General features: G+C 43.7%; 1 long non-coding RNA gene across 1 annotated transcript; it reads left to right on the top strand.

Annotated features, from left to right (window-relative positions):
• Positions 1–7,066: 7,066 nt before the first annotated feature.
• Positions 7,067–7,486, top strand: LOC149458116 (uncharacterized). Its single transcript, XR_016313516.1, has 2 exons — positions 7,067–7,100; positions 7,206–7,486. It is a non-coding gene; the product is annotated as an uncharacterized LOC149458116 (long non-coding RNA).
• The last annotated feature ends 17,367 nt before the right edge of the window (positions 7,487–24,853 follow it).

Here is a 24,853-nt window from a genome sequence, read left to right as displayed (position 1 = left end):
ATATATGGGACTGTTTGCCCTTCACTGACACTTATATATGGGACTGTTTGCCCTTCACTGACACTTATATATGGGACTGTTTGCCCTTCACTGACACATATATGGGACTGTTTGCCCTTCACTGACACATATATGGGACTGTTTGCCCTTCACTGACACATATATGGGACTGTTTGCCCTTCACTGACACTTATATATGGGACTGTTTGCCCTTCACTGACACTTATATATGGGACTGTTTGTCCTCCACTTACTTAAATATAAGGGACTGTTTGCACTCCACTGATACCAATGTAAAGCACCTTTAGCTTTCCACTGACACCATGTAAGAGAATGTATTCCCTCTACTGACACCAATATAAAGGACTGTTAGGTCTCCACTAACACCAATGTAAGGGAATGTTTGCCCATCATCAATGAAAGGAACAGTATTTCTTTCACTCACCTATAATGAAAGAAGTATGAAAGGTGACATTGCTGATCTCTTTTGGAAAATGCTAGTTGCCTGACTGCCATGATGACACAAAATCTTCAATGCTTTCTGACTTGAAGCAAGCACGCAGATCAAGGCTTCAGAGTTCACTTTGACTTTACTTGCTGCATGCTTTTTGCACTCTCCAACGCCAATGGCAGTCAGGCAGCTAGCATATTTTTAGGAAGAGGTTACCAGAGGCATACACTGAATTTCTCTCAGGTTTCTGAAAAGCTTGACACCGGCCATAATAAATTTTCTGGTTTTGGTTAGAACAGGGAAGGGTTATAACCTCTGTGACAGAAAATGAGCGGCTCTCTTCAATGGAGACAAAGAAAGCAATAAAACTGACCGAGGTCCTCCTCCTTTTTCTACTGTCTGTGTCCCCACTGAAGAGATTTTGCTCACTTCCTGGTTCAGCGACTATAGAAGAAAAAACAAATGGGTACAGAAGCAGCAGTAAAAACCTGAGAGAGGCTCTAGCCATACTATAAAACTGGCAAAAAGACAAGAGTATTGTATTGTTGGCACTCCTGTTACCCATCTGAGTAGGTGCAGGAATGCAGGCCCGGACTGGGACAACAAATAGGCACGGGTATTGTAGACTGAGCAGCCCATTTTGCTAATCATAATATCCGGGCCGTAAGAGGTTAATGATGAGGGTAGTTAGGAAGGAGTCAATGTCAGGCAGAAAGGGGTTAATATCTGTACACGGGGTGGGGGGGGGCTTTCAATGCCTATATTCGGGCAGGAAGGGGCTATATCTCTGCTGAGTGACCAGGTAGGTGGGGCATGGTGGGACTGATGGCCAGATATGCGGAGCACACTCTCGCCCTTGCATCTGCCACTGTCCTATCACCCACTGGGGCCCCTACTGTCTGCACTGCCCGTGGCCCTGCACTGACATTCACAGAGAGACAGCCAGATAACTATGGAGAGAGGCAGACACTGTATGAGAGTTTCACCCACTGAAAGTCAATGCTGAGACACAGAGACCAACTGAGAGACAATACAGAGGGAGAGACAGAGAGGAACCACACACTGCCGATACTGAGAAAGACGGTCCATATACTGACTGAGAGAGACCAACACTGACTGAGAGAGAGTCCATATACTGACTGAGAGAGGCCAACACTGACTGAGAGAGAATCCATATACTGATTGAGAGAGACCAACACTGACTGAGAGGGAGTCCATATACTCACTGAGAGAGACCAGCACTGACTGAGAGAGAGTCCATATACTGACTGAGAGAGAGTCCATATACTGACTGAGAGAGACCAACACTGACTGAGAGAGTCCATATACTGACTGAGAGAGGCCAACACTGACTGAGAGAGGGTCCATATACTGACTGAGAGAGGCCAACACTGACTGAGAGAGGGTCCATATACTGACTAAGAGAGGCCAACACTGACTGAGAGAGAGTCCATATACTGACTGAGAGAGGCCAACACTGACTGAGAGAGAGTCCATATACTGACTGGGAAAGGCCAACACAGACTGAGAGAGAGTCCATATACTCATTGAGAGAGACCAATACTGACTGAGAGAGAGTCCATATACTGACTGAGAGAAACCAACACTGACTGAGAGGGAGTCCATATACTGACTGGGAAAGGCCAACACAGACTGAGAGAGAGTCCATATACTGATTGAGAGAGACCAACACTGACTGAGAGAGAGTCCATATACTGACTGAGAGAGACCAACACTGACTGAGAGAGAGTCCATATACTCACTGAGAGAGACCAACACTGACTGAGAGAGAGTCCATATACTCACTGAGATAGACTCCATATACTGACTGAGAGAGACCAACACTGACTGAGAGAGAGTCCATATACTGACTGAGAGAGACCAACACTGACTGAGAGAGTCCATATACTGACTGAGAGAGGCCAACATTGACTGAGAGAGGGTCCATATACTGACTGAGAGAGGCCAACACTGACTGAGAGAGGGTCCATATACTGACTAAGAGAGGCCAACACTGACTGAGAGAGAGTCCATATACTGACTGAGAGAGGCCAACACTGACTGAGAGAGAGTCCATATACTCACTGAGATAGACTCCATATACTGACTGAGAGAGACCAACACTGACTGAGAGAGAGTCCATATACTGACTGAGAGAGACCAACACTGACTGAGAGAGTCCATATACTGACTGAGAGAGGCCAACACTGACTGAGAGAGGGTCCATATACTGACTGAGAGAGGCCAACACTGACTGAGAGAGGGTCCATATACTGACTAAGAGAGGCCAACACTGACTGAGAGAGAGTCCATATACTGATTGAGAGAGACCAACACTGACTGAGAGAGAGTCCATATACTCACTGAGATAGACTCCATATACTGACTGAGAGAGACCAACACTGACTGAGAGAGAGTCCATATACTGACAGAGAGACCAACACTGACTGAGAGAGTCCATATACTGACTGAGAGAGGCCAACACTGACTGAGAGAGGGTCCATATACTGACTGAGAGAGGCCAACACTGACTGAGAGAGGGTCCATATACTGACTAAGAGAGGCCAACACTGACTGAGAGAGAGTCCATATACTCACTGAGAGAGACCAATACTGACTGAGAGAGACCAACACTGACTGAGAGAGAGTCCATATAGTCACTGAGAGAGACCAACACTGACTGAGAGAGAGTCCATATACTGACTGAGAGAGACCAACACTGACTGAGAGAGAGTCCATATACTCACTGAGATAGACTCCATATACTGACTGAGAGAGACCAACACTGACTGAGAGAGAATCCATATACTGACTGAGAGAGGCCAACACTGACTGAGAGAGAATCCATATACTGACTGAGAGAGGCCAACACTGACTGAGAGAGAGTCCATATACTGACTGAGAGAGGCCAACACTGACTGAGAGAGAGTCCATATACTGACAGAGAGGCCAACACTGACTGAGAGAGAGTCCATATACTGACTGAGAGAGGCCAACACTGACTGAGAGAGAATCCATATACTGACTGAGAGAGACCAACACTGACTGAGAGAGAGTCCATATACTGACTGAGAGAGACCAACACTGACTGAGAGAGAGTCCATATACTGACTGAGAGAGACCAACACTGACTGAGAGAGAGTCCATATAGTCACTGAGATAGACCAACATTGACTGAGAGAGAGCCCATATACTCACTTAGAGAGACCAACACTGACTGAGAGAGAGCCCATATACTGACTGAGAGAGACCAACACTGACTGAGAGAGAGTCCATAGGCAGCTACCACTGAGGACATGCGGACATACAGCCTGATGGCAAATGCCCTGTGTGACCTATGGTCAGTCCCGGCCTGCAGGTATGTATCAAGCTGGAGTTGTAGTCTGGCCATAGAAAATGATGTCCAGTCTATGTACTAATGACTGAGCTTTCTGCCGCACTGAGATATTTATTCTATTACTGTGAAGATAGTACCAGGGGCAGACTGACCATTCGAGCACTCGGGCACTGCCCAAGGGCCCCGGGGTCAGTAGGGAGCCCCATGAAATGCCCCAGGCACCTTTTTTATAGGCTTTTTGGGTGTGCTTTGAGTGTGGGCAAGGACACAGGGGCCCCATGATCCCCTATTGCCCAGGGGCCCGATGAGTTGTCAGTCCACCCCTGGATAGGACGACCTTATCTATTAAAGTAGATTTAAACCATAGCTGAATTCCATTTCTTTTACCAATTCACACACTGTATGGCTGCCTTGATATAATACATATAATTATTGCACCATTTGTTTGTTGGTGGATTACTTTCTGTGTGATGATATAACGTGTAAGTATACTAAAGCTGAGGTCACACGGGTGTGAGCGAGTCTCAAACTGCAACCAAGTGTGTCAGTGGGCAGTTTACTGATTCGTGGCAGAACAGAGAACCCAACATCACCAGAGGCTCCTGCAGGGGTAAGCCAATCAAACTGCAACCAAGTGTGTCAGTGGACAGTTTACTGATTCATGGCAGAACAGAGAACCCAACATCACCAGAGGCTCCTGCAGGGGCCACTCAAACTACAACTAAGTGTGTCAGTGTGCAGTTGACTGAGTCATGGCAGAAAAGAGAACCCAACATCACCAGTGGCTCCTGCAGGGGTATGCGCTACATAAAGAAAATGCATACATTTATTCAAGAAAATTATATAACCCCAACAATTCATACAGCACTTTACCTTCACATTAGTCCCTGCCCTCAAGGAGCGTACAATCTAAGGTCTCTAACTCACACACTAGGGTCAGTTTGGAAAGGAGCCAATTAATCTACCAGCATGTCTTTGGAGTATAGGAGGACACCTACATAAGCACAGGGAGAACATGCATACTCCATGCAGACAGTGTCTTGACTGGGATTTGAACAGAGGGCCACAGTGCTGAAGGGCACTGCTTATTAGACTTGGACCTGTACCTCTGTGGAGCCAGTGTGCAGGTAAAGATCAGAAGCCTGCAATATGGAAACCTTGTTTACATTTTAAATGTGCCTGAGCATAGGGAGCTGTTTTAGTTGTCTGTACCTGATGTCCAACACTGCAATGGTCACAAACGGGAGGATGACAGGCTGCATTTGGCCCATTTTGAGAACCAAATCCCTCTGTCCCTCTTTTCTCCTAAGTTGTCACATTCTGATGACCCACAAAGAGTGTTACACTATTCTAAAATCTTTTATCCCACCTCTAAATCAATGCATTGAGACTTTCTAAAATCTAAAATAAAGGAAAATTAGTGGTAAACAAAAATCAATCAATCATTTTATACATATTAATTCTTTGTGATCTACAAAAGTATGTGACGTGGCAGAGTTGTGTTCTTTGCTTACATACATTGTAGTAAAACGTGTCCATCTTTCTCTACATCTACATCTAAATACAAGTGTCAAGAGATTTGGTGATATAACTACTGTGCTGTTCGATGTTCTCCTTGCTGAAAGCTCTGACATGAGGAAGGAAAGCCCTGCCTCTACCAAGGTGATCACCTCCACATAGAGACATGGGGGATAGATCAGCTGTCAGTTACCAACAGGCAATACTGGTGACTAGCCAAACAATATGGTAGTGTGACAAGGGCACTCCTACCTGAAAAAAGAAGGTTACTAAATGATCCACGCGGAGTAATATGGATTCAAAAAATCCAGGCAATACTTTATTTGATCACATAGATCATAAGGAGGTTAAACATGAGCACGGTGAACATGTCAAACAAAATAAAATCATGTTAAAAAGCACTTGGCGTCTTCATTATAGGGTCATCTTAGCAAGTAGAGCACCATACAAGGCAATATAGAGTAATGGTGAGGTAGTTTTGCACTTGTCCCATATGGTTTAAACACAGAACTCAATTTTGGAGTTTTTTTGAATTGAATTTCTTGGAACCTTTAATATATCTTGAGTTATAACTTGTACTGGGGCACTATATATGGGAATGAAATATTGGTTTATCTGGAGAAAGTATGAATCTAACTATGCGATTCTCCTTATTCCCACTATACATTAAACTCCTATAACAATTAGATCAATATTAAAATTAGGAAATTGAACCCTGTCTGGATGTCTCCCTCTTTGGATAATAATTACTAGAATAATAAGTTCTTTCCAGTATCCTCTTCAAAGATGATCTGATTTACAGCAATATGGTCTCCCCTTGCTATTGCCAGCAGTCAATTTAAATTTAATATATATGTTTTAATTCACTTTGGATATTTCAAATGTAGTGATATTCTTTCAACACAAGATGGTGAGGTGGAGATTCTTTGGTATGCAATTAGTGCACCATATAAGGCAAAGGACTGAAGTCCCCTCCCAGTTCTGACGAAGTCTGCGGTGATTGGCGGATGAAACGCGTCAACGTATTGACGTCACTACGCTCGGCGTCTTCATAGGGTGCGGCGCCCACGAGGTGGGAAGGAACGGCGGTGTCACAGCTCCTTGCTAGGAAGGCATGAGGCCCTCTGAAAAACTACCATAAGGCTACTATTACAGCGGCTCGCAAACGGCAATCCCCCAGGGGAATATACCTTCCACCGGTGGCAAGTTATTTAAGCTTACAGCTGTTTAGATTTATAGAGCATTTATGGAGTTAAGAAGGCATGCTATACGGGCCTAATTTACCCTGCATACTCGGGGAATTTTTTGGAAATCCTCTTTGGAGGATAATATATATATATATACACGCTATCCTATTTTTTGGCACTGTACGCTGTGACATAGTCATATCCTAATGAAACCGCTTCAATTTTCTCAGATTGAGTAATTTTTGGAAACCCTTCATTGGGTATATAGACTCAGGTACACACGGCCTGCTATATATACACTATATGTGTCTGGAATTTACGTATTGTGACTACCTGGCTTCCCACCCCCTTATACATCTCTAAACAAGCATCAAGGACCTGATCCTATTTCAAGTCGACGGGAGTCTTCTTGATCTTTATTGATGGTAATATACCCATATTGTGGTTCTTATTTTCAGGGGTTACTTCATGCCTGTGATATATACACTTATCTTTTTATATATATCCTCAGAATCATCTGGTACTGTGGACTTTGTTTCACTTGGGGTGGCTACCCAGGAAGTCCCTATATTTGAGAAGTCGGTATGACAGTCTCATAACTGAGAAGGTAATAGAAGTGTCCACGAATTACTGTAGAGGGAGGCTTGGTGAGGCTTGGATGCGATTCAGCTCCTACATTTTCTTATACACATTGTGTATTTTTGTATTCCAGCTTCCATATACCAGGAGGCTCCTGACATATATTGGGAACATATCTGCTGAATACATGGCTTACTCCAATATAAGCTGGAAATCCATGGAAATCTAGGCGAAACTACCTCACCATTACTCTATATTGCCTTGTATGGTGCTCTACTTGCTAAGATGACCCTATAATGAAGACGCCAAGTGCTTTTTAACATGATTTTATTTTGTTTGACATGTTCACCGTGCTCATGTTTAACCTCCTTATGATCTATGTGATCAAATAAAGTATTGCCTGGATTTTTTGAATCCATATTACTCCGCGTGGATCATTTAGTAACCTTCTTTTTTCAGGTAGGAGTGCCCTTGTCACACTACCATATTGTTTGGCATGCATTTTCTTGGGTTTATGGATCCACACTTGTATAAGTGAGTCGGAGATATGACAATGACACCAGCTATTTGTGTCATTTTAGGTGGCCTGTTTCTGTTCTATTTTTGTGAAATACTGGTGACTAGACCTTTGCTCCCAATCTGCCTTTTTTGGGGTTTCCAGAGTTCAATTCTTCTGTAAATGAATGCACAAACAATATATTATACATAAATGACACAACAGTGACACAATTAATAACAATTGTCATTGTTATTATTCCTGCTGTTGTTATTCAACATATTACAGCCGAAATGTTAAAATAATGTTTGAGAAGTAAATAGCAATTATTAGATTAAACTGGGCTATAGCATCTTACTCCTGCTTTGAACCTTGGGATAACATGATATAGCTGGGTAGGCTGATCATGTAATAAAGTGGAAGCTGGATTATACACGTCTATGATCTACTCTGGAGGTCACATCACCCCTCCTAGAACAACTAAACCCTATTAATCCAGCGTTGCTATAGGAGTCCCTGCCTCCCCATTCATGACTCTGTGACAGTTCATCAACACTGCTGAAATAATGACTTTCCTTCTTAAGAATGTCATATTTACCAATGGCTAAAAGTCTCATTTAGCAGCTTATATATATTGTCTGTAATAACTTAACTTTTACGTACATTATTCTAGTTCTTATGAAAGATTTAGCATTTTCAGTGAATATTTGTTTGGATTTTTGAGCTCTCTCTAAAGTTTAGCATTTTTTGGCAAGGTTCTGGCAATTCTACTTGTTTGCTGTGGCAGATATTTTTGCGAATAGTTGTTAATTATATAAAATACCATCCAGTGGCAAACTATACCATACAGTCGTGCAATGCTGTGCAACTGGCACCATTAATATCAATTTGTAGCAACACCCCCACTCCACCCCAGCACTCATTTTGAATATTGTACTCCATTTAAAATCTAAATGTTAAAAGAGATAGGGCAATAGTTCAAGCAGGACTACATGAAACCAAATGTAAGGCCTACTTCTCCCATAGGGGTTGATTTACTAAAACTAGAGAATGCAAAATCTGGTGCAGCTCTGCATAGAAACCAGTCAGCTTCCATTTTTTGTTGTTGTTAAAGCTTAATTGAACAAACTGAAGTGTGATCAAGCCCAGGTGGGAGGGGTGAAATGCATCAGAGGGCATGGCTAGAGTGGCTGAGGCCATCCCATTTGATCCACATGTATGATTCCTGGGCAGGGGCGGACTGACCATTTGGAAACTCAGACACTGCCCGAGGGCCCGGGGTCAGTAGGGGGCCCCATGAGATGCCTCTGGTACCTTTTTCATAGGCTTTTTTGAGTTTGGGCAAGCACACAGGGGCCCCATGATCCCCTATTTTCCGGGGGCCCCATGAGTTGTCAGTCCGCCCCTGTTCCTGGGGATGGTTTTAGAACGGAGTCTGTTCTCTCACCTTAGTGAAGCTGCTGGAATTGTCTTGGACCCCCTTTCCTCTGCTGGCGGGGTGAGTGTCTTCTTTATCTACCTTTGAGCGGTGCCAACAAGTTCTGCCTGCAGTCTATATAGGTTGGGTTGGTTGCCATTTGTTTGTTCTGTTGGTGAATTCGAGAGGGGACGTACTGCCATTGTGCTATTGCTGGGTTTCCAGTTCATCCTTATACAGTTAAGGAGGGGTGGGCTCCCTCCAGACATACCTGCCCTCAATCTATCCATTATTATATATGTGCATCACATTTGTAGACTCTCAACATTTATAGTTAGGACTGCAGGACACTGAGGTGCCATGAAGTGGCCTCTGCAGCTTATGCATGTATTTGCAAATGTGTGAAAACTAACCCCTTATTTTAACAAAATTCGGTTTGCTGCAGGTTGGCTGGTAAGTGAGCTGGGAATTTTTTTTGTTGTTTTTTAACATGCTTTGCCCTTCCTTGTGCTCCTTGCTGCAAAAGCCAGTTATAGGTTGGGGTGGTTGCCATTTGTTTGTACTGTTGTTAAATTGGTGAGGGGATGCACTGGATACCTTTGCTGCTATTGTGCTATTGCTGGGTGTCCAGTGTGTCCCTATACTTTTAAGGAGGGCTGAGCTCCCTCTAGGTATACCTGCCTTTAATCTATTCATTATTATATATGTGCTCCAACTTTGGAGACTCTCAAAATTATAGAGTTAGGACTGCAGTACACTGGGGTGCGGTAAAGTGACCCTGCAGCTTACACATGTATTTGCAAATGTGTGCAAACTAAACCCCTTGTTTTAACATGAACTTTTAGACAGGGTAATTTGGTTTGTTGCAGGCTGGCTGGAAAGTGAGCTGGGAATTTTTGTTTGTTGTTTTTTGACATGCGCCACCCTTCCATGTGCTCCTTGCTGCAAAGGACTGTTATAGATTGGGGTGGTTGCCATTTGTTTATACTGTTGGTGAGAGGATGCACTGGATACCTTTGCTGCCATTGTGCTATTGCTGGGTGTCCAGTGAGTCCCTATATATTTAAGGAGGGGCGAGCTGCCTCCAGGTATACCTGCTCTTATAGGACTGCAGTACACTGGGGTGCGGGGAAGTGCCCTCTGCAGCTTACACATATATTTGCAAATGTGTGCAAACTAAAGCCCTTGTAAATCAGTTTTTTGCAGACTAGCTGGTCTGTTTACATCCAGCTGCCCATAGAGGAGAATGGGCTCTGTCCATGTCCGCATAAGCGAAGAGGACATGGACCCATCATCCACCTGCTCAGTGGGTATCAGCAGATAGATACCCTGCTGAGCAGGCAGATTCCATCCCATATGAAAGGGACCTCAAAGTCCAACTCTTCACTGATCAACAATAGAGGAGGGTACCCATCTGCTGGCCAACACTGTAAGGGGGCTGTTCTTCACCGACCAACAATGTAAGGAACACGTCACTGACCACCATTGTGAGAGGACACCTGTAATGATCACTGATGTAAGAAAACACTACACTGACCACCAGTGTAGGAGGGTACTCCACTGAACACAAGTGCAAGGTGACATTTCTTCATTGATTATAAATGTACTGGAAAACTGCAGTTTCACCATCTGCATTTATTTTTTGGTCATTATTATTTAATCCCTTTATTTTATTATTACTATTTATTTATAACATCTGTTTTTATTATTACTGTCATCATTGCTGTTAGAGCCAATCATTGTTTGTAATTAGTAGAAATTTGTGTTAATCGGCATTTATCATTCATAATATGGGAGCCAACAATATTACATCTCGGCACATGAAGTAACAACTAACTAACTAACTAACTAATAGTGCCTAAATTCAAGAGGGCTTCAAAACAAGAGGGCTTCAAAAAGTTTCTGCACTTTTACACATATACAGTGTACATGTTTAAAAAAGTGTGGAAACTTTTTGAAGAACCCTCATAATATATTGTTAAAGTGGCATTAAACTCTCTCAATCAACATTTACTATTTGAAATCGTTATGCTGCTATCATTGTTAAATAGTTAGGTAGGTAATATCTATTATATTTACTTGTTTTAAACTTTTTGTTGTATTTCTTCAGTTGCTTCTTGGTTTCTGGCCTAGGCCAAAATGATGTCAGGCATCCCAGAAGTCTTCAAGGGCATTTTATTCTGTCACCTGGAGGAGGGGATTTCTCTGCTAAGCACACCCCTGCATGCCTGAGCTAGGAGCAGATAGATTCCAGAAAGCAAATGCTATATGAATCTTCTGCCCATACTCAAGAAGGCCATGGCTAGAAATGCTAAGAGGTGTTTTGCAACATGATTTCTTAACAAATAAAGCATCTAGACTTGTATGGATGGGTGAGTTTGCCTTGAATATTGAAAATAATTAAATAGCCTTTTTAGCTTGCGATGCTCAGATACAGTTAGGTTCCACTTTAAGACCATGCATTTTGGCATTTTTGTATCAATAGATCTCAGAAATACTGTGCGTATAATAATAATAATAATAAGTCCATCCGCTTGAAATGAACTAATTTTGTTTTCTTAACAAAACTCTTCTATAAACAATCTGTATTTAATTATTGTAGTATTAGATTTGCTCTTGTCTACGAATTGTAATGAAGATTTCTTGAGTTTTCTGGATCAGAGAACAGAATTTTGCATCATTTCACGGAATATCCAAGGAGGGGACCCTACTTGTCCTTGTTAAATACATTTTGGCAGCTTTAAAAGCAAACTAGTATTTCAAGGGGATAAACTTTGTATAAATATTGGATATTCTGTACTGACATGAAGACAAATTTAGCAATCTCCCTACTGTTAAAAGAGGGGAGAAGCTAAAAATTCCTACAGTTCATCTGATAGCAACATTAAATTGTCATTTTAAATGGATAGTGCATAAACAGAAGACTTGAAGTTTCATTCAGTTTGTAAAATAACAGTCTTGGTCCCTTCTCTAGTTGCTTCCCATTAAAGTGCATTTGTGATCACTTAAACATAGTACATAACAGCTTGGGAGCACATTTTAGGAGAGGCAGGCATACCATTATGCATTCAGAAGCAACAGCTTTATTTGCAACCCTACCAGCAGTAGTCAGGGATGCGCAAATCATATCGCCCGACGCCCGGGACATGCAATTCCAGGCACTGAGCAGGTCAGTTTTTTTTTTACATTTAGCCCTACTGCGGGCAATTGACTTCAATGCAAAATCCCATCCCATAGACTCCAATGCAAAATCAAAAGGAAAGAGACAGGAGGCGCCCATCTAAGTGTAGTGATTAAAACTGTACTTAATGGTAAAAGGATTAAAAACACTCACAAGAATAATAAAAAGACAAGCTCATCTGTGTGCAAGGGGTGACCGTTCCTCAACGTTCTGCAGGTAACACCGGTGGCATAGGGGATGTATTCTGGGCTGATGAAGATGTGTAAGGGCTAAAGTGGGGATCTATCCTGCAGAATTAAGGTACAGTGAGGCTGATCCAGTGGCATCTGTACAGGAAGAGACCACGCAACCAGCTTGGAGCACACGGGTGGAAGTGACGTCCCCAGAAGAGGTGGAGGGTCAGTAGGATCAGGAGACACAGAGGTGGGACAGGCAGGCTACACGCTCGGAGCCTCTAGCTCCTTCTATTGGCCTCTGCCCTGATGATCAGTGCTGATCTGCTCTGTCATTCGGCTATAGCGTGGTTAGCAAGTGGTTTATGCTTGACTGTCAAACCTACACCCAGAGTTGGTGGTCAGGCACTATAGCTGTCTTCTTTGTTTTCCGCCTATGACGGCCCTCATACCCATTAAGCAACTGGGCCTACTGTTACTCGGCTGCCCCAATAATAATATTTCAGAAAAATGTCATTTTATATAGCATCTTTAGAGGAATCTTTTCAAAGCACTTTACGAAAAAAAAAAATGATACACAAGAAAAGGAACAAAAAAGGAAAATTTAGGTGAAAGCTTTTCTAAAGAAGAAAGTTTTCAGTTGTAATCTGAAAAAGTTTAAAGAAGGTAACTCTTTGATGTTCTTGGAAAGAATTTATCAGAGTTTGGGGCCTAACAGGAGAAGGTCCTATCCCCCATAGAGTGTAGACAGGTTAGAGCAATAGCTCTCAACCTTTTTTTGAGTCTCGGACTCCTCAAAGAATCTGATGACAGCTATGGACTCCCTCCCCAGAAATTATCACATAAACACAACTTTGCATGCAATCATTATATGTACTTTACTTTCTCGAAATATGATTGCCTCATACATATATGACATACACAAAGGTTGAATAAGGTAAACAATATTAACAAAACACTCATGCAAAAAGTAATGGCCATGCAATTCAAAAATGAAATATAATCATCTTGTGCAAATTAAGCAAAACAAATATAATTCTGCTCAAATCTACTACTACTACTAGTAACTACTATATTTTCTATTACCATTACTACTACTACTACTCTCTCTCTCTATCTATCACTCTCTTTCTTTTTATTTGACTTATTTTTATTGGATAGTCCAATAGAAGAATCTATGATTCGGTTAAAGGCAAGCAACCTTTAAATCCCCTTTCTAGGCAAACTTAATGTGCCCCCATTACCCTCTAAGTTATTCAGTTTTCTTACTAACAGTTAGAGAGTGGTGATCCAGCACTTCATTTTGTGACCATTCCTACCAGTACCTGCCCATAGGGGAGAGTAGCAGTGTAGTGTGGTGCGCACATTGTCAAATGTTGGAGAGGCTCTAACAAGTGGAAGGGTCTACAAGGATCAGGAGAGTGTTATGCACAGGGTTCAGGATTGTACTATACACAGAGAGTGCAGTGTTGAGGACTGTGCTACGCACAGAGTGCATTATCCAGAGGGCGCAGGGTTCAGGAGTGTGTTACACGCAAGATGGCAGGGTCCAGGAGTTGACTATGCACAGAGCTGAGGGTTTGGGAGGGCACTATGCACATTGTGCAGGGCTCCGGATTGCACTACATACACAGTGCATGTTTAAAGCTTGCATTTCCCACAGGGTGCCAGGGTTTAGGAGTGAGTTATGTACAGGGTGAAAGGTTCAGAAGTACATTACACACAGAGTTTAGGGTTCAGGATTGCACTTCATACATGGCGCAGGGTCAGGATTTTGCAGAGTGCAGGGTTTAGCCCTCTTCCACAGCTGCTCACCTTTGCACCCCCCATCCACATCTCACTTCTGTGCCCCAACCCCCTAACCTCTTCATACATTCTCCCTTCACTACCCTCCCCTCTTCAAAGTTCCATGATCCTCCACCTCTCAGAACAGCACACTCATTTGGTTCCACCTCTCTCCCACCAAGCAAGGGAAGGGGATAATGGAGGCAATGTCTCTCTCCTGCCCATTAACACACAGTGTCCTGCCAGGTGCCCCTGAGTGCCAAGGCAAGGAAGGGTTCTGCAGGACCTGCTGGGAGAGGTGAGCTTTTGAGCTGTTAGTTGTAAACACAGAAGTCACACTTCTACATTTACAAGAGACAGTAGGGAGCAGAGCAAAAGGCCAGTGCAGGAGGTGGAGAACTGCAGTTCTGCCATGTTCCAACTGAAAAAAACCCTTCTCCTCTGCAGTTCTGGGGCCTGAGAGGATCCCTCACAGTTCACTGTAGGAAAATAGCAAACTTAAGACCCGGTAGATTATTCATTGTTTCTAAATAACACGGCAATTGGTTGGAAGGGGCAGTAAGGAGTGGTGGAGAGAGAATGATGCCCTAGAGAACAATGGTAATAAGTACAATGGCTGCACTTTATCAACTAATTGAATCTACATTTTGCCCCCCCCCCCCCCACACTTCCTTCTACCCTATATGGTTTTCATTGTACTGCAGTGATGATGGCCAATAAGTCTAAAGCTGTATGCATTTTTGCATAGGTGGCTCTAAAATATAAGGCTGTGTCTATGCTATAAATCTGGATGCACAGTTAGCCCAGGGCCAAAATGTAAAAATGTACTGTACTTGACTCCACATACTTTTTTTTGGGAATTGTGATTGAAGTTAGGCATGCAGATACCCACTGTTTTAAGAAGGTTGTACTGTGCTTTGTATTTTTAAACAAATTTTTGCTATGTTATAAGTCAGAAATCCAGCTACTGACCAGTTGCACAACTGTGCAGTTGGATGGAAATCCGCTAGCCGCAATAAATCACTAAATGGTGTGACATCACCCAGTGCACATAAAAATCAGTTTAAATAAACAGCTCCCAACCCGCTGGGCTTCATAAAATCTCGGCATGCGACGTCCAGTGTAAAACTCACAATCTCTGAAAAAACACTGTAGAGGAGGCCAGTAGTAAGGCTATCTTTCTACCATAGAGAGACAGGAGCTGCACGGTACATTAAAAACAGGGAAAAATGAATACCGGAGGATATACGGCTCGTCTTTACTAATGGCGTGAATAATCAGATGTGAAAAAAGAAAAACTTGTTTATTTAGAATGCACGTACCTCCAAAGGTAAAATGCTTCCCCATGTTCAGCTATAAAGTTGCTGTACTGAGGCACGCTCCTGGCCTGACTAGAAAATCATTTTACCTATCCATTTAATGGTATCCCCTAGGAGTCAGTAACTGGAAAGACCATTCTGTGAACTTCCTGTTCAGCTGCAATAGTGGAGATTTTCAGCTGAAAAACAAACGCTTGCTGGTTTTCATTTACCCCTCTCTGTTCCTGTCTTTTCTGTTTTTCCCTCGCAGCTCCATCTTTCTCTCTCATTTCTGCTCTTGGAGGCTTATTTGAAGAGCAGTAATGGTACTCAAAGTGTATTAACCCATAGTAACCCGTCTTGTCACCAGTCTTCCGTTTTTTTGTTGCACAAGGACCCTTTCACACGGGCTTTCTGTATGTCCATTTTTCATCTGTCCATTTAAAAACAGACCCCCATGTATTTTTATGGACTTGCAGATGTAAACGGATGAACATATTTTTACATCCGTTAACATCTGTTTTTGTGAATGGAAGAAACCCCCATTTTTCTTTCGTAAAAAACCCCGGAACGGACATAAAACCGGATGTAAACGGATGAAAACGGATGTAAATGGATGTAAGCAGATGAAAAACAGATGTAAATGGATCTAAACAGATGAAAACCGGATGTAAAGGGATAAAAAATGGATGAAAAAACAGATGTAAAAATAGATGTAAACAGATGAAAAAATGGATGTAAACTCATCCGTTTTTTCTTTGAAAAAAAGTGACTGAATTAAAGAAAAAAAAATGGAGCACCTGTGTGAAAGGACCCTAAAACAAAACTTGTCAATTGTTTAAAATATTTCGCTATGTTTTACATATGACTTTTTGTCCTATAAGGTTACATTCACATGATCAAGGGGGTGCGGATAAATTGCTTTGTTCAAAGAAGGCTAAATGCCACCTGTGGTGTAACACTGGGCTACAAATATGCTGATTAGCTGTAGCCAGTATGTGTGCGGCTGGAACTCCACAGAAACATCAACCTTGGAAGAACACAATGTAAGCCCAGGGTTGGTTGCAGTTACAGGCAAACAGCGGTGACGCTGGCCATTAATTTGTATAGAGTACAAATCTGACAGGTGCTTTTAGATGTGCAGGCAGCAATTGGTAATGTCGGCAAGAATCTACTGATTCTTGTACGTGGCCACCCCTGGCCGCTGCTCTGACAAAGTGAATTTAGCCTAATCAAGCCAATGATTCAACTGACCATGCAATGGTAAATTTATGTATTTACAACTCCAGCCTCCACGCTGCTAAGCAAATCTGCAACAACACTCTCCTCAAAACCCTCTCAGCCAATCCTCATCAACTCTTTTCTACCCTTACTCCACCCCCCACTGTCTCCACCCACCAATTGACTTACTGCACAGCAGATTGCCAGTCATTTCAAGAACAAGATCAACAATTCATGGTGAGATCTCCAGTGTCAAGCTTTCTCCTCCAACCAACATACCAGGTCCAACACCACACTCAACACTCTCCTCCTTCGACCCTGTTACCACTAAGGAAGTTTCCAATGCTCACTTCACCACCTGTCCCCTGGACTTATCCCCTCACGATTACTGCAGCCTCCTTCTTGCTCTCTCCTAAACTCTCTAACTCACTCCATGGACACCTTTCCCTCCCCGCTCAAACATGCACTGGTTACCCCCATACTTAAAAAACCCTTGCTGGAACCCACCTGTCTGAATAACCCATCTCCCTGTTCCCATTTGCCTCCAAGCTTCTCGAGCGCCTTGTTCACAACTGTATGAACTGCTACCTCACCAACAACAACCTTCTTGTTCCCCGACAGTCTGGCTTCCACTCACAACATTCCACTGAAACTGCCCTACTAAAACTCACTAATGACCTACTAACTGCTAAAACCAATGGCCATTACTCTATTCCCATACTCCTAGACCTTTCTGCTGCCTTTGACACAGTCGACCACCTGCTCCTCCTCAGTAAACTCCACTCCATTGGCCTCCGTGACTCTACTCTCTCCTGGTTCTCCTCTTACCTTTCTCAGCACACTTTAGCGTCACATACAAAAACTCCTCCTCCACTGCTCTCCCTGTTTCCATTGGGGTACCCCAAGGCTCTGTCCTTGGCCCCACCTTTTCTCTCTCTACACCTCCTCCCTGGGTCAATTGATAACCTCCCATGGCTTCCAATACCACCTATATGCTGATGACACCCAGATCTATCTCTCCACTCCCCAGCTCACCCCCGCAATCTCCTCACGTATCTCAAATCTACTAAGCGACATATCAGCATGGATGTCACACCACTACCTTAAACTCAATCTTTCCAAAACTGAACTTGTAATATTTCCTCCTCCCTAATCCCTAATCCCCCACTCATGACTTTACCATTACGATGAACAGCACAACCATTCGTCCTTCCCCTCATGCTAGGTGTAATCCTAGACTCTGACCTCTCCTTTGGGCCCCACATCCAATCCCTGGCTAAATCTTGCCGCCTCAACCTCCAGAACATTTCCAAAATCCGCCTCTTTCTTACCAATGACACTACAAAACAACTTGTCCACACCTTGGTTTTATCCCGCCTTGATTACTACAACTCCCTCCTCACTGGTCTACTGTTACACAGGTTATCTCCCCTTCAGTCTATTATGAAAGCTACTGCTAGACTCATACACCTTACCAACCGATCGGTGACTGCTGCCCCTCTCTGCCAATCCCTTCATTGGCTTCCACTAACCCAACGTATAAAATTTAACATACTAACCACAGCATACAAAGCCATCACAACACGGCCCCTAGCTTCATCACCAACCTCTTCCACAGATATCACCCAAATTGCGAGCTCCGCTCCTCCCAAGACATATTTCTCTCTAGCTCCCTCGTCACCTCCTCCTACACTCACCTCCAGGACTTCACCAGAGCCTCTCCCATCCTCTGGAACTCTGTACCGCAGTATGTTCGGTCAGCCCCCACTCTGTCTGCCTTAAGGCGATCTTTGAAAACTCGCTTATTCAGGGAATCCTACCCCACTTCCACCTAAGAACTGTACTTGAATCACCTCCACCAGATCATCCCCCGCAGCTATCACCTTTTGTACCACCTCCCCCTTCCCTTAGATTGTAAGCTTCATGAGCAGGACCCTCCTATTCCTTCTGTACTGAAGTGTATTGTAATTGTACTGTCTCTCTATTACAAATTGCTGCGCAAACTGTTGGCGCTATATAAATCTTGTATAATAATAATGTATGATTGTACAAAAAATGTCTTCAGTACATTGTGTCATAGGAGAGTTGATGGATGGCATTTGGAAGTACTTTGAAGTTTTATTTGCATTTCGATTTGAAAATGAATTAAATTTCCCGAATAAAAGTCACATTCACTGTTAGAGTTTTTGTTGCTATGGTCAATTTGGTTAGTCACCAAAGTGACCTCATTAACTATTAGAATTTTGACAAACATTTTGAAACTTAATTTTTTTTAAAAAAAATTACACCAGTGTATAGCTAGTTTTTTTTTATAGAGCAGTACAAAAGGCAGTGGAACTCAGATTTAGGTATTACACCTTGTACACAATTGTTGCTATTTGTATTCAACTTACATAGTTAATATGGTTGAAAAAAAGACACTAGTAAATCCAGTAAAAAAAAAAAAAACACACACACAATTAGAAAACCTTCCTATACATAATCCTATTCCCACAGTTGATACAAAGGAAGGGAAAAAACCCAATAAAGCATGATTCAATTTGCTCCAGCGGGGAAAAAAATCCTTCCTGATCCTCCAAGAGTCAATCGGATATTCCCTGGATCAACTTTACCTAAAAATTAGTATCCAGTTGTAGCACCCTCCTAGTTTAGCTAGGGGGAGCTAGACCCTGATTAGCTAGAGGGGTCAAATTCTGGTCAGGACTGAGAGACTCTGCAGGCCAGCCCTTCTGGAATTTACCCCTGCTCTGTGGCTTTTGGAGGAGGGCCTTGGAGGCAGTGGGTGGATCTGAGGAGTGGCTGGCTGCACTTTTGAGGGACCTAAGCCAATCTCCAACAGAAGGCTTGGCAAGGGGCTGGGCTCCCTTAAAAAGTGTAAGAGCCTGCTCAGTAGCAGGAGAGTCAGGTGGAAGAAGGAGAAAGATAGATGTGAGGTTGAGGTGTAACTCTGCCAGGAGCCCTAGTGGGATGGTGCCTGCCTGCAAGTCTGGAGCTGGAAAGGAGGAAAACCTGGGACTCACTGGCCACCTGTATGGCAGGGAAGGAGCAGCCCAGCTGATAGGCCTGTTAGCAGCAGCCATTCCACAAGTGGTACAGGAGAGGATCTGAGTGAGTACACCTGCACCCCCTGGGTGGATAGGGGAAGGAGCACTCTGGTGGGAAACCAGGTTAGCCCTCTGCCAGTGACTGTACACCTTACCTAAAGGAACAGGAGCCAGATCCCCAGCTCAGGAAGAAAGTCTCCAGATTGCTGGGTGAAGAGGAGTTCATCTAGGGTCTCTGGTAGAACAACTGGAGCAGCTGGCTAGCACTCCAACAGAGATTGTGTGTCAGAGAAGAGAAGATGTGAATAGTTCAGAAAGTGGTTCTCATATTTTGTTTCCCTTGGGCATCCTATACACCCCTTGCCCCATCCAAGTTCTAATCCCCTCAATAAAACAGCAAAACAAATGCTACCTGACTGGCTGTACGGGACTATAGGGGGACCCAAATTTATCAGCAACTGCTACAGTTATATTGTGTACATTTAGGAAATAATCCAGGCCATTTTAAAACAATCTACTGAGCTAACCAGAACCAACCAGAACCAACACTTGAGGGAGTCTAGACTTCCGGTTCCAGCGCTGATGCTGTGAGGAGGTGAGACCCGCGGCTCCCGGGATCCCCGCATATAAAGCCGGCATTCTGCGCAGGGGACTCCTGTCAGCTGCTTCAGGAGCTCCCCACTGGCCCCCCCGCACGATCCTCGGTCCCTCCGGCATGGAGCGATTCCTCCTGCCGAATCCGCAGGGCTCAGGTCCCACCACGAGGGGAGAGGGATGCGGCTCTCCCCCTCCTGCAGCCAAGATGGCCGCCGCCCATAGTATCTCAATGGACACAGGCACAGAGGCTGTTACACATGCTGGTGCAGATGTGCACACCCTCCCTGCACACAGTGATAATGTTATACCAGCCCTGACCTCTACTCCTGGCACCTGTAGTTCCACAGAAATGTATGACAAGATTGCACAAGCAGTCGCTGCCATTCTACTGCCCACAATCACACAAGCCGTGGATCATGCAGTAGCCACAGGCATTGAACAGATCAGAAAAGACATAGGTGATCATAGTAAACGTTTAACTGAAGTGGAACAGCGTCTGTCAGATTTGGAGGATGATGTTCACTCGCTGCGCTCAGGTGCACTTCAAACCAATCGTACGCACCAATCCATCCTAGACAAGCTGGATGATTTAGAAAATCGCTCACGCAGAAATAATCTGTGCATAGCGGGCCTTCCAGAATCATTTTCATCTGGGGTGCTTCCAGAATTATGCTCCACACATATACCCTCAGCTCTGGGTCTAACCACTTTGTGTCAGGTCGAGAGAGCTCATCGCCTGGGGCCGCCTTCGAATGACCGCCGTACACCGCGATCAGTGATAGTCAAGTATCTCAACTACGCTGATCGAGTGGCTATTCTTAATTCTTTCCGCAATTCTCGATTCCTACAAGTAGACGGTCACAAATTACTCCTATTTGCCGATTACTTGCAAGAAGTATCCCGCAAACGTAAGGCCTTTCAGGAAATATGTGCCATGCTCCACCAAAGGGGCTACAAATTCACCCTGGCTTATCCGGCTACTCTCCGCTTTACTACACCTTCGGGCGATACAAAGTCTTTCATCCACCCTGTAGAAGCCGCTCAATATTTACAAGATTCTTTGATGGCTACGGATGGTGTGCCGTCTCCTCACCCTCGCAACTCGGGCCCTAGAGATCAGCGAAGCCCTCGCAAAGATCCACCGAAACGCCCACGTACTAACTTTGCTCCCTCTAAATCTCGCCAATCCTGAGCTGGCGCACTCTCTCAGGCGCTATACGGTTTACTCCACGAATTGGACCACCTGCCTTGTTTAACTGAATTTAAGTTTCTTGTGCCTTTAGCTATCATCTTCAGTCCACAGATAGCTATACCAGTTGTTAGAAAGCAATAATTTAGTTGGTCCTGTGGTACTTTCCTCTCATTTTGCTTGATAGCATATACAGGTACTGACTGTGTCATCCCTTCTCTGTGCCTTGCCTCGACCACAGTTCCGCTCTGGTCATTCGATTTGTTGAGCCTCTTCTCCCTTTGGCGATGCCATTTAGGCAAGGGGGTCATGCTCCCCTGCCCTCTCAACAACTCCAATGAGTCACTGCTGCAGATCACTACTCTGCTATTTCCCGGATACGTTGGTCGCAGTACAGGGACAGCATGCAGATTTATGTGAAGTCCAATACACTGTTATGGTTTTTTGTTTGTTTTGCTCTTCTGATAGGCCCCAGTTGGGCCACCATGTTCCACTCTCTCTCTCCTTTCTTCTGCTCTCCTTCCTTACATTTGTCTGGAGAATCACCCCTTCCTTGGGAGTCGACCATACTTCATCAGAGATTGGGCGGTAATGGGCGGATAGCTGGCTCCACCCTACAAAACTGTAAGTCCACTACCTTTGTATTCACCTCATATCATGTGACCTAATGATTCGTATTTATTCTTGGAATGTCAAGGGCTTAAGATCACCTCATAAACGAATGGCTATTCTCCGCCATCTTCGCCGACTTAGAGCAGATGTAGCACTACTCCAAGAAACACATTTAGGCCAATCTGACTTTGTTCGTATGAAGAAACTTTGGGTAGGACACGTTATAGGTTCTCCCTCACTCAAAAATAAAGCAGGTGTGCTCATTCTGTTACACAAAAAGCTCGCACCTGACATAATCTCGGTAAACACAGATGAGGCAGGGAGATTCCTAGCGGTACACCTCAAAGTAGGCTCTCAATCATTGGTCCTCACCAATATTTATGCTCCAAACTCACCGTCAAAAGTTTTTTCAGGACCTGTCATCAAAGCTGTCCGCCTACATCTACCTTTAGTAGTCGGAGGGGACTTCAACTCACTTATGAATGCCTATGAAGATAAGTCAAAATCACTAGAACACAATCACCGCCCACTTGCGGAGTCCCAATCAACATTCACACTACTGTCTACATTTGCGGAAGCAATGCAACTAACAGACATTTGGCGTTTAGCCCACCCAGATGGGAAGGAATTCACCTTCTTTTCTCCGGTACACCATTCGCTTTCCAGAATAGACTATTTTATTTGCAATTCTATTGCTTTGCAATACGCATCTTCCTCAGATATACATGACATAGTTATTTCGGACCATTCTCCCATATCCATAACCCTCAACTATCTCAAAAACACACAATCTCACAAAACGTGGCGCTTTCCTTCATTCTTAGCAAATAACCAGGAGGTGTTACGTCAACTCCAAGATACTTGGGCAGACTTCCAGATCACCAATGCAGCTCACTTATCCAATCCTAACCTATTTTGGGAAACAGGAAAGGCGGTTTTACGTGGTAAAATCATCGCCTTTACATCTGCATATAAGAAAAAGGTCGCTCTAAAATACACAGAAGCTAGTAACCAACTCCGACAGACGCAAAAAAATTTGGCTGACTCCAACACACATGAACACAGGAAAGCTTGGCTAGAGGCACAACACCAATTCGAAACATGGGCAACAGCACAAGAATCCATGCACCAATCACATCTCGACTTACAGTATCATAAATTTGGCAACAAGCCGGGCAGACTCCTGGCTCGCTTGTGCCGTAAACCGTTTACTCCTACACAATTCACCTCCCTCAAAGACTCTCAGGGTATATTGAAACACTCCCCTGAAGAAATTGTTTCCATATTGGAAAGTTTCTACACTAAACTATATGGCCCCGACCCTATTGACCAATCAAAGGCTTTGTCTTTTCTAGACGGCATTGCTCTTCCTCAAATCGATCTCGTAGCACTCCAATCTCTTAATGCTCCTATATCTCAATCCGATATTCAATCCGCTATAAAAACTCTAGCTAATGGTAAAGCCCCTGGCCCAGACGGATACACTTCTGAGTTCTATAAACTCATGGCTACAACCCTTTCTCCTACCCTGCAATCAGTTTACTGCTCTATACAAGAAGGGGGTGCCTATCTTCCGTCTGCCTTTCAGGCACATATAAAATTGATAGCAAAGAAAGACAAAGATCCGTCTGACCCAGGTTCCTATAGGCCGATCTCCCTTCTAAATTTAGATGCCAAAATTCTATCGAAAATTATCGCAAATCGTTTAGCTATTGTTTTACCTTCCATCATTCATCCCTCTCAAGCGAGCTTCATACAAGGACGCTCTGCTGCCTCAAACATCCGCAAAGTACTAGCAGTGTTAAATCATGCTAAAATCAATCCTCACCTAGATCTAGCGATAATCTCTCTTGATGCTGAAAAGGCCTTCGATAATGTTAACTTTCAGTGGCTGCAGATGGTTTTACATAGATTTGGCTTCTCAGGCCCTTTCACTCATGTAGTCCAAGCTATGTACTCAGCTCCTACAGCACAGGTGGTTGCTGCAGGACACACATCTACCCCTATTAAACTGCATAAAGGAACAAGACAAGGGTGCCCCTTATCCCCCTTGCTCTTCAATTTGGCCCTAGAACCCTTAGCCCGCTTCCTTCTGTTCCACTCACAGCTGCACGGAGTCCAAATAGCTCAACAAGATCTACGTTTAGCCTTGTTTGCTGATGACATTTTAATTTTCACTGCCAACCCAACTCATGACCTGCCTTATATACAGGATATTTTCACAGCCTTCAGGCACTGTTCGGGTCTTCGTATTAACTTCACGAAAAGCAAAGTCCTTCCCTTATTCCATGCATGCACTCCCTCATGGGCTCATAATTCTCATTACAAAATTGCCCCTCATCATATTACATACTTAGGAATCAAAATTGGAAAACTTGCCTCTTCTCTCTACTCGCTCAATTTTTCACCAACAATTCAAAAAATTATAGGCGAACTAGAGGTATGGAAAGAGTTACCACTGTCACTTGTAGGGAGAGCCCACCTCTTCAAGATGGTGAGCTTCCCGAAATTGTTATACCCTCTTCAGACCATCCCTCTACTACTTAAGCATACGGACATTCTTAGACTAAACAAAACGCTCTCTACATTTATTTGGAAAGGACGTCGGTCACGCATTGCCCTGCATAAGCTATATCTGCCTAGATGTGAGGGGGGAATTGGTCTTCCAAATATCAGAGTATATAACCTCTCATGCATCTTACGGGTGTGTATAGATTGGCTGACCAAATCCTCCAACTATTCTAATCTGCAAATAGAATCTGCCATGG

This window comes from Staurois parvus, unplaced genomic scaffold (genome assembly GCF_062004578.1).
Source record: "Staurois parvus isolate SC_StPar_1 unplaced genomic scaffold, SC_StPar_1.0 ptg000294l, whole genome shotgun sequence".
Taxonomy (NCBI): domain Eukaryota; kingdom Metazoa; phylum Chordata; class Amphibia; order Anura; family Ranidae; genus Staurois; species Staurois parvus.
The sequence above is the reverse complement of the archived record's forward strand: the minus strand, read 5'-3'. Positions and strand labels throughout refer to the sequence as shown.